This window comes from Mesoplodon bidens (assembly GCF_964165515.1).
Source record: "Mesoplodon bidens genome assembly, chromosome: 1".
In the NCBI taxonomy this organism is placed as follows: domain Eukaryota; kingdom Metazoa; phylum Chordata; class Mammalia; order Artiodactyla; family Ziphiidae; genus Mesoplodon; species Mesoplodon bidens.
Window position 1 is genome coordinate 156,316,017 of NC_138176.1, and position 12,183 is coordinate 156,328,199.

The following is a 12,183-nucleotide window of genomic DNA, read 5'->3' on the forward strand; positions in this document are numbered from 1 at the left end:
TATGACAAAATAATGGAACACACATAGTCTAGGGCAATGTCATTTTCATAAATTCTAAGCTTGGACCTGGTAGAAAAAAAGGTTTGAATAAAATTCAACCACTTGTTGTATACAAGGATTAGACTGAGTTATTCCATGATCTGGTAGAGCATGAAGTTGAAAATTACTACAAAAGAGTTCCTAGTGTGTACCAAGTTCTTCAGGGGCCATCTAGTCTAGATCAGACAGTGATCATAGGCTCCTTAAGAAATGAGGTCTCTGCCACAGTCAGTAGATGAGAAAGGAATACATTGGATGTCCCATTCTTGCTTTAGCATAGATGAAAATAACCTTGAATTTTGACAGTGTCCCAAGACTTATGCTATTACCAAAGGTTAGTGTCAATCTCAAGTTACCTGGGGGTTGTCAAATCTATACCGGCTTTATGTGCCTGTTATTCATTTTCAAGTATTAGCTCAATCTTCCAATCCTCCTCCCGACAGCCTGACTATTACTTCACTTGTTAGATCATGAATTTCTTTCCCCCATACCTTAATTTAAAATAGAAAAAAAGAATCAAAATCCTACAGCAGTGCTTAATTGCAGGGTTCTGTTCAATAACTCTGAATTGGCCACACACTAAAATGTCACTTTGTCATATCGATGTTTTCTTCCAGACATCTTAATTCCCCAAATGCTCATCCTGGTTCACAAGGTGAAACATTTATTATTTGAAAGGAGAATGGCAGTCAGAAGTGTTTGTTAGCTCTTTTAAAGCTGTGAGAAACAGTGGCTACTACTTCCCCCACTTGATTATTTGTGTCACATGGGGAGGATGAAGTGACAAACCTTAAAGAGATGTTATCTTGTGCTTTTTTCTTCACTTCATTTCTCAGCTCCCTTGGCTCTTCCTCTTCTAACACACAAAGCCAATAGTTTCCAAGTCATTTACTATTTTAAAGGAATTATATTTTAGTTAGCGATGGATCAACCTACTAAATTGAATCTTGGCTTGTAGATTGATGGATTGAATTCAGTCCAGATGAACAGTGACCAGACTTGTTTCTCTCCTGATAAAAAAAATATGTAGGCAAAAACTGCTACATAAGTCGAGTCCTGGTTATAATCTCACCCTCAGTAAAGTATGTAGTCATCATTTCACTGGAACTTTCAGATAGCAGTTTTTCTTTTTAAAGGGACCACTTACAGCCATTCCTTTCCATTATCATGTGTTCATTAGGAAGAGAAATACATTTATTCCCATGATTAGCCTTTAGTGAGAATGAGGGGCATGTGTGAGATGGTGTTAACTCTGTACTCAAGACCAGTGTTATTTGTAAAGAAACTTTCTCAAACTATCCTATTTTAATTTCTGCTTTTATTCCTCAAAGCTCAGGCTAGAAGAGAGTCTGTACACCTAGAGTGAACAACAGTAAGACCGATATTAATAATTACTATTTTTAGTCTTAGTTGCTAGTAATTTTTCATGTTAATTTTTAAGCTACTCCTAATTTTTAATTACCATAATTATAACCACCCTTTGTTTTTGATCTTTCTCCTGTGCTTCACTTTATTCACGACTACTCTCTGTATAGCGTGACCACATGTGTCTGTTTGCCTGGGATAAGTCCTGATTTTGCCTGTTTCACTAAAAATCACCCTAGTTTGGATGAATAGGAAACTCCCAGATATCTGAAAGGTTGAGATGTTCAGACTTGACTGCTGGCACTAGAGCCTATATTACCAGCTAGAACAATGCTGTGAAGACCATACTGCAACCACCACTGGGAAAAAGTTCCTGACATTGCTGAAGCTGAAAGTTAGATGTTCTTGCTAGAACCTCTCCTGCTGCAGCCACTGAAAGTTGGATCTTGCTAAGCACCCTTTCCAGAATGGATTTCTTGCAACACCTGTTTCATCATGCTTTCAAACCCAAGACTCACAGGATCGTTTCTGACTGACAGAGCCAAGAGACAAGGAAGGCTGGGCAAGTGAGTTTAAAATTGTACAGTTGGACGAGTCATGCAGATATAACATAGGATAGTCCACAAACATGTGAAAATTGTTTCAAGCCTGGGGATTCAATGGTCACAACAGTTTACCATCAGAATTGTTCCAAATCCATGCTTGTGTCTATGTATAGGTAGGAAGGGAGAAACAAGGAAAGAGTACAAAGGATGCTACAAATTAGCTGTAAAGTTTAATTTCTTAAAAGAAATGTCTGAAAACAGAACAAACAAAAAGCCATGTAAAAACAATAAATAAGTAAAATGAACATAACAGAGTATTTGAGTACCAGTGAAGCCCTGCCTGTTAACAAAGAGTCCAGATCTAGTGTAAATCTGTAGGTTTGAATTTTATATTACAATTACTTTTAATAATAAAACTAGTTTCTTTTTTTTGTAAAACTTCAGAGAAAACCACAAGCTATTTTACAAAGTTCAAGTAATTGATATGTCATGTATGACATAGAAATTCTAAAACTGCTCTTGCAAATTGTTTGGATCCATGAAAAGAAGGAGCCCTTTGGGATTGATGCTGTGAGGATTTTAAGGTAGATTCTCCCCTTTCTCTTGTTGACAAATGTCTTTGGCTTTTCCAAATTTTTTCCATGTTGAAGAGTAGGTGACTTTTGGGGGGAAGTTTTGTTGTGAAACATGGACATAAAAAATCAAATATTAATACTGTTAGATAATGATTTTTTAAATTAATTTTTCTTGGAATATAGTTGATTTATAATGTTGTGTTAATTTCATGTGTACAGCAAAATGAATCAGATATACATATACAGATATCCACTCTTTTTTAGATTATTTTCCCAAACAGGTCATTAAAGAATATTGAGTAGAGTTACCTGTACTATACAGTAGGTCTTTGATGATTATCTATTTTATATATAGTAGTGTGTACATGTCAATCCCAATCTCCCAATTTATTGCCCCTCCCATCCCCCTTGGTAACCATAAGTTTGTTTTCTGCATTTGTGACTCTACTTCAGTTTGGTAAATAAGTTCATTTGTACCATTTTTTAGATTCCACATATAAGTGATATGATATTTGTTTTTCTCCATCTGACTTACTTCACTCAGTATGACGATCACTAGGTCCATCCATGTTGCTGCAAATGGCATTGTTTCATTCTTTTTTATGGCTGAGTAATATTCCATTGTATATATGTACCATTTCTTCTTTATCCATTCATCCATCGATGGACATTTGGGTTGCTCCCATGTCTTGGCTATTGTAAATAGTGCTGCAATGAACAGTGGGGTGTATGTATTTTTTTGAATTATGGTTTTCTCTGGATATATGCCCAGGAGACAATGATTATTAAGGCAGACACTGTTAGATGCCAACTCAATATCCATTTGCTCTTTTGTTCACTGACAGAAACTATTGTTTGGGATGACTATGTGCACAGCTTAAAAAAAACATTTTGCTACCTTCCAATTAGAGCTGGTCACATGACACAGTCTCATCCTATGAGAAATAAGTGTAAGAGTGCTTTTATCCTTCAGGCCCTCCAGGAAGTAAAGTGGAGGCAGAGTACTAAAGAAGTGCTGGCTTCTTGTTTCAAAGTTTAATCATTTTCCCACTACAGAACTTGGAAATATGAATGAAACTGGTGGGTAAGAGAGGCAGCAAATGCACAGACATAGCTTCTACAGAGTTCTATACTATTTATATGCCTAGGAACTAGTGTTAATGAATAATACTTAGAAATCATAAGGGCTTTGTTAATATTTTTGTTTAATTTTTTTTAATAAAAAAATAAAAATTTTTAATAAAATCTTACTTAAATCTCAAGCTCTAAGCTAGTGTACTTTTCTCAGTTAAGAACATCAATCGCATATTCCAAACATTTGTTCAATGAACAGACATCAAAACATGAAGCTAGGGCTTCCCTGGTGGCGCAGTGGTTGGGAGTCCGCCTGCCGTTGCAGGGGACACGGGTTCATGCCCCAGTCCGGGAGGATCCCACTTGCCGCGGAGAGGCTGGGCCTGTGAGCCATGGCCTCTGAGCCTGCGCATCCGGAGCCTGTGCTCTGCAAAGGGTGAGGCCACAGCAGTGAGAGGCCCGCATACCGTGAAAAAACAAACAAACGAACAAACAAAAAAACCATGAAGCTAACACTGCTCTATATATTTTTGCATCTCCTTTACAACAAATATTGACAACAACCATTCAATATCTGCAAACAGTAATGGATTGGGAAATTTGCCAGCAGTTCTCGGTATCAATTGTTGCTTTAATCTTTAATGGCTTAAACCATGAGTTATTTTTCAGGTTTCAGCAGCCTCTCAATTATTGCTCCATTATAGTTGTAGAGTTAATCTCACAAACATACTTTTACAACCAATAAATATGCTGTCTTGTGCATCATCTTGGGCATTGCTAGAAGCATTTTCTATTGATACAATAGCAAGATGTTTCATCAGTATAAAGCAGTATCTCTCTAACATTTTTGCAAACTGTTTAAAAACAAAGGAATAGACTATCTCTTGCTAGAATGCACTGCCTTATAGTGCTTTATAAATTGTTTTCTCTCCAAACACACTCAATATTACTATAGAATAAAAATTGTTCTTTTCTTAACTAAATTTGAATAACTCTAGTGCCATGGCATATATTCTATTCCAGTTTTATTTTTACATGATGCTGCTGAGCTGCATTAGGGTTTTATTTGATTTTTAGGAAATACATTTTGATGATAACAACTTCATCAAAATCTGGATGGACTATGAAATTTTAATATCTGAGTATTCTTTCTCTACATTAATGTTCCATTTATACTTATAAATATTCAGTTAAATTTACATACAGTTCTTAGCAATGGTGTTTTTATTGCTTTATAAGAATTAGGAAACATAAAATAGTGACTACTGAAAAGTTGCATGTTATAATGAAGGTACAGTAGAATTCTATTTTATTAGTTTAGGATCTGAGTATGAAAGCAAGGCTTTGGAGGATATATGAGGAAGCTCATTTTCTATTATTACATTTTTGGAAACAAATTCCATATATATTTATTAGGTTAAGCTTGTTTGATATTCAACTTCTTTATTTTATTTTATTTTTTAAATTTTTATTTATTTATTTATTTATTTATTTACTTATTATTATTTTTGTGTGTGTGGTATGCAGGCCTCTCACTGCTGTGGCCTCTCCCATTGCAGAGCACAGGCTCCGGGCGCGCAGGCCCAGCGGCCATGGCTCATGGGCCCAGGCACTCCGCGGCATGTGGGATCCCCCCGGACCGGGGCATGAACCCGTATCCCCTGCATCGGCAGGCGGACTCCCAACCACTGTGCCACCCAGGAAGCCCTCAACTTCTTTATACTTGTTTATTTAATTGATAAATCAACTTCTGAGAGAGATGTTCCAAAAATCTTCTATGTTGATAAATGTGCCAGTTTATCCTTTTAGTTCTGTTAATATTTGCTTTATATATTTTAATATTTTACTAGATTCATTAAATTATAAAATTATAATATTTTCGAATGAATTTAACACCTTCATTTGTATTAATAATCTTTAATTTGAGCTTACTATCTGATACAAATATAGTTATACTAGCTTTTTTTTAACCTTTGCCTGAAATACTGTTTTAAATTACTTATTTTTAATGTTTCTGTGAGTGTACTTTTTCTGAGGTTTTTATTAGCAGTGTCTACCTATATTAAAGCTGATTTAGAAAGAAACTGAAAATATGAATATATCTAATACCTATATTGAAAGCCTCATATCTAATTGAAATTGCTAACAAAATTTTCTTATAAAGAAAACTCCAGGCCATGATAGTTTCACAGATAAATTCTTTCAAAAGTTTAAGGAATAAGTGATATCAATCTTATAAAAAGTCTTTCAGAAAATTTAGAAGCAGAAAACTTTTTCTAATTTATTTTATAAAGCCCAATGGTGATACCCATTTCTGATATTAGAAAACCAGATATTTCTTGACATTGCAAGAAAATTACAAATCAGTGTTGCTCAACCACATATATACAAAAATACTCAATAACACAAATAAAAGAATAAGTATATCATGAACAAGTGGGATTTGTCACAGAAATGCAAAGTTCTTTCAATATTCATAAATCAAACAATGTAGTTTACCATCTCAATATAATTTACATCTCAGTAGATGCAGACAAACTATTTGACATAATTCTACACCTTTCATGATCAAATATCTCAGGTAACCAGAAACTGATGAGATCTTTCTGAATGTATTAAAGACCATTTTTTTATGGACTGAATTATGTTTCCCTCCAAATTCATATATTGAGGCCCTCATCCCAAATGTGACTGTATTTGGAAATAAGGCCTTTAGAAGGTGATTAAAGTTAAATGAGGTCTTAGGGTGGGGCCCTAATCAGATGAGATTGGTGTCCTTATAAGAACACAAAGAGATCTCTCTCTCTCTTTCTGTTTGTGTGTGTGTCTCTGTGTGTGTGTGTGTGTATGCATACACACACGGGTTCACACAGAGGAAAGATCATGTGAGGACACAGAGAGAATGTGCCAGCTACAAGCCAAAAGAAGGCTTCATCAGGAACCAACCCTGCTGGCATCTTAATCTTGGACAGCCAGCCTCCACAACAGTAAGTCGTGCAGCAAATACATATCTGCTGTTTAAGCCACCCAGTTTGTGGTACTTTGTTATGGCACCCCAAGTCAACTAATACAGCATCTATAAAAGCCTACAATAATCTCATACTAAATGGTGATGTAATGAATATATTTCCTGGAAAAAAAAAAAAGAAAAAAGAAGCAAGGATGTTAATTCTTACCATTTGGGTTCAACCTGAGATTAGAAGACCAGGCCAGTACAATAAGAAAAGGAAAAAACAAAGAATTAAGGATTGCTTTTATTTTTAGATAGCAAGAGAGTCTACATAAAATATTTTAAGTAATCTACTACAATACTAGAACTAAATTGCTATAACTAATAAGTAAATTTAGCAAGACTGTAGCATACAAAGTTAATTTACAAAATTCAATTATATTTTTATGAGAGCAACAGTTGGAAGAAGAAATATAGATAAGCCGAATGATTTACAATAGCATCAAAAACTTCTACACTACAAAAATAAAAGCTATTGTTGAAGTTAAAGGTCTAAATAAATGGGTATATACATCTCATGGATTAGGAAGTCTCAATATTGTTAGCTATTGTTGAAGTTCAAGGCCTAAATAAATGGGTATATACATCTCATGGATTAGGAAGTCTCAATATTTTTATCAATTCTCCTCAAATTGATCTATAGATTTAAAAAATCTCAGAAACATTTTAATAAAAAATAATAAATTCAAAAAATATATATGAAAATGCAAAGATCTAAAATAGCCTAAACACTTTTGATAAAAAGAATAAAATTTGAGGATTTATACTACCAGATTTTAAGATTTACAAAGCTGCATTAATCAAGATAGTGTGGGATTTGTGTAAAGATAGACAGGTCATTAAATCTGAACAGGGAGTCCAGAAATAGAGCCACATATATGCAATTTAGTTGATTTTTGACAAAATCACTCTGGTAATTAAAGATGAAAGTATAGCCTTTTCAAGAAATCATACTACAAAGCCTGGATAAACACACAAAACAAGATTAACTGCATGCCTTAGCTCATACTAAACACAAAAAATGCCAAAGGATCATGGACCTACATATAAAAGCTAAAGCTATAAAATTTATGGATAAACATAAGAGAAAATCCTTGTAATCATGGGATAAACTAAGATTTCTTAGTACAAAAAACCAAACACTAACCTAAGAGTAAAAATAAAAATGTATGGATGGATTTCCCTTTTGTAGAGGCCTAATCCATGTCAGCTATTTTTCTGAAATGTGTGCAGTTGAAATATTTACCTCAAATGGAGAAACTCGAAGGAAATAAACTCTCAACTGCCCCTTTCTGATTCTGAACCTGGATCAAGCAGTCCCACAACCTTCATTCCAGCTCGCTCCTTTGAGTGTCTATTCCTCCTCATATCCATAGAGACACTATTTTGATTTATACAGCATTAGTTCTTCCTATTTTCAGGTACCTTAGTGTTTGATGTGGAAGGGGAATAACAAAGCATGAGCTCACAAAGTCTTCTTAACTGGAGGTTTCAGCAGTATTTTTAGACAAATTAAAAGATAAAGTCCTAAGTGAAAAAGGAAGAAGTCTTCCGTGGATAAAAGCACAACAGTGTGTGTCCTGGAAGAACCACACAGGCACTGATGTGAAGGCTGTGGTTGCTGGGTGACTTGTAGGTAAACAGATTAAGGGGTGGGGGGGGAAGGACATAAAGAGGAAACAAAACACATTTGCCAATTTCATAATTTAGTCCAGGGCTGCCTTTTGGTCATTCAAAGCACTTTGCATTACTAAGCTATTTGGACCACATCCCCATCAGCTGCCACAACTTTGAATCCAGAATGACAGCATAGATTATATAATGAAAGAAAGTAATAACAATCACCAAAGACTAGCTCATTAGTAAATAGCACTTTATACAAAACCTTTTTAGTGGCTCAAAAATTAATACTAAGTTTGAAATGTTTGACTTCAGCCCAAGAGTAGAATTTCTTTTATGCCATCAGGGTAATCAGTTGAATTATTTCTGGGAAAAAAAAAAAGAAAAAGAAAAATATGCACTTTCTCCTAGTTCAACAAGTTGGCATGCTGTTTCTGCATGTCAGCAGTGGAAAGAAAAAAATCTCTAAGCTTTCCATGATCATAGGTTTTGGAGAAGAATGCTTCTAAACAACCATATTTCTGAAGTAGGCTAAAAATATTTCCACTTACTTACTATTAAATTTACATATCTTGGTAGAGACAAATGTTACCAAATCACAAACTCACGCCTTTGTATTTTTTAAAAAGCAGGTAATGACTGCATTTTCTACTTGGTAGGTCTGGGAGTAAATTACACTCATTTGTTCCTCTTATCATTTTTATTCAAACTAAAAATAATGATTAAAATGAGCTAGTAAAACAAACTTGAAGGAAAAGATTGGAAGGGAATAACTTTGCTGATATGATGAAGGTTGTTCTGGAGTGCTCATTTGTATGTCTGAGTAATATAAATTTTTTGTTATTGTCATTGGGTGCTGCAATACTATTTCCAGAATACTTTTGTATAAATCTTGGTATGAGTATTTGACGCCTGAAGAAAGACTCAAAAATTTGTATTTGAACATCAACAAAAAAATGTGATTTTTAATACCCTTGTCCATATAGTTCTTTATGAATACTGTTATTGTGCTAAATATACTTTTACTTTGTCTTAATTTTTATATGGCATGGGGTATTAGTTTTCTATTGATATACTAATAAATAAACACAGACTTAGTGGCTTAAAAAAACCAAACCTTTTATTATTCTACATTTCGGGAAGTCAGAAGTCTAGAATGGGTTGGCAGGACTCTATGTTCCTTCTGGAAGCTCTAGGGGAGAATCAGTTTTCTTGCCTTTGCCAGCTTCTAGGAACTGCCCACATTCCTTGTGTCCCAACCTCTGCTTTTTCATCACATTTCCTTCTTTTATTCCGACACACATTGCCTCCCTCTTATAAGGACCCTTGTTAATAACAATTACATTGGGCCCAAGAAGATAATCCAGAATAATCTTTCCAGCTCAAGATTTTTAATTTAATCACATCTGCAACATCCTTTTGGCAATATAATGTAACATCTTCACAGGTTCTGGGGATTAGTATATGAACATATTTTGGGGGAAGGCATTATTCTGTGTGCATGTACAGGATTTAATATTAGAGTATTTGTGACTACATTTTAAAATATATAAAATATTTTAAAAGAAAACTAATGAAGTATAGATATAGATCAATAAAATGAGGGAAATTAAAAAAAACCCTCTAATTTTACCATCTAGAGATAACCACCACTGAATTATCTGATATATCTTTTCAGATTATTTATTGGGTACATGCCTGCCCACACTTATATATTTTATAAAAATTGAGAGAAGTATGACATTTTAGTGTAACTTTTTTTGACATAACAATACTATTAGGAATATCTTTCATCTTAATAAATATTCACCTTTAGTATATTTACCAGCCAAGTATTGCCCTATTCTATATATCTATACTATTAGCCCAGTGGATTAATGCTGAAACTTGTATTGGCACATACTTACATCATTTTCTTAGGCTAAATATCTAAACATAGAATTGTTGTGTCAAGGTAGGACATTTTATTTTTTTAATTATTGTAATATGCATTATCAAATTATTATTTGCTAGCTGTATTTAGAACACTTATTTTCTCAAACCTTCCTGCATCTTGGTAATGTGATTTTATTTTATCTTTGTCAATTTGTTGGAAGAAAATTATATCTGACTTTGGTTTTAGCCTGATTGAATCATGACACAAACTGCTTGCAAGTCAAAATATCAGGAAGTCCATAACAGGGACTTGGATGTAGATTGTACAGTTCCCACTAATGGAAGAGAGGAGATGAAAAGTTCCATCCATTGATTCTTTCATTTGTGCCTTCATTCATTCATTTAAATTTTAGTCTTTACAGATTCCTTTTACTGTTAAGAGGCAGGGGATAAAGCAATGAACAAGACTGTCAAGGTCATTATTTTCATTCTTACTGTTTTATGTGTGTGTGTAAGAGGGTCTCACACAATAAACAAGCAAACATCTAAGTGAATGAGATAATTTCATATAGTGAAATGTAGTGAAAGATGAAACAGGATGGTGTGGAGTACACTCTATTTGAAATGAGAATAGATTGAATATGAAGGAGCCAGGTATGTGGAGAGCTGGGGACTGAACATTGGGCAGGCAATTGCCCTGAGTTACAAATGAGGGAACTGAGATGAGGTTGTATGGCTGGAGTGTCTTGTCTTGAGCTGGTTAGCACTGAAGGTCAGCAGGGCTTGGTGTGGAGACCTGCAGACCATTGTTAAAAAAAAAATGAACTTTTTCTAACTTCAGTGAGAAGCCACTGTGGGATTTTAAGCGGCAAAATATATGATGTAATTTATGGTTGAAACAGCTTACATTGGCTGATACGTAGAAAATGGTGTGTTATGTTTCCAGAGGGAAAACAGGAAGACCAGTTAGGAGCCTATTTCAAAGGGCTGCTGGATTGAGTTAGGGTGGCAGCACTAGAGATGGAGAAAACTGGGTGGTTCGGGGATGTTTCTTGGATCTATAGTGGTATTCTTCTCTAGGCTATGGGTACTACACTAAGGAACTGAAATAGGTTTCTCTTGTTTATTCCATACTCTCCAAAGCTCCATCCCCAAGCTGCAACGGGTCTTCAGTACTCATCTGATGTTCATTTTAATGAAATAGAAACAGCTATACCCTGACCCAGTAGCAGTCAGAGAGGGCTCTTTTTTCTTTCTTTTTTTTTCTTTTTTTTTTTTTTTTTTTTTTGCGGTATGCAGGCCTCTCACTGTTGTGGCCTTTCCCATTACGGAGCACAGGCTCCGGATGCGCAGGCCCAGCGGCCATGGCTCACAGGCCCAGCCGCTCCTCAGCATGTGGGATCTTCCCGGACCGGGGCAGGAACCTGTGTCCCCTGCATCGGCAGGCGGACTCTCAACCACTGCGCCACCAGGGAAGCCCCCAGAGAGGGCTCTTAATGTGAGTTAGGACTAAATAATTAGAAATGAAGAATAAAGGCAGTTCTGTCCTCTAAGATATTTTTAAGAAACCAATGTTTGTAAGTTTTCTTTTTTATATTTTGGTTTGCTTGTTATGGGTGCCTGAAATAACCACCAGTTTCTTTCATAGTGAGGCTTTGTTTCCAGAATGCCACTGTATAAGCACAAATAACTTATCTAGAAGTAATAACTCATTAGCAGTCTCTAACACTTTAGCACAAAGTAGATTATATAAAGATGACTGAATTTAAAGTTGAATGTGTCCTTAAAAGATCTTCTAATGTGATGATTTGGGCTGAATTTTCCAGAAGTGGACCTAAGAAGAGGATTAATAATAAATGTTTGGGATTAAAAATATATGTCTAATAAAAAATGTTTATTAGAATTTTTTTCCAGGAAAAAGATTAAGGGAGTGAGAGGGAGAAGGGAAGGAAATCATGCAAGGGTGTACTACCAGGCCAAGTTGCACAGACACAATACAGCAGCAAAGCTCATACCTACAGTTGTCCCATGTGGGGCAAGAGAGCTAGAGTATTGAGCTCCCTGTCCTTCACAAATGTCA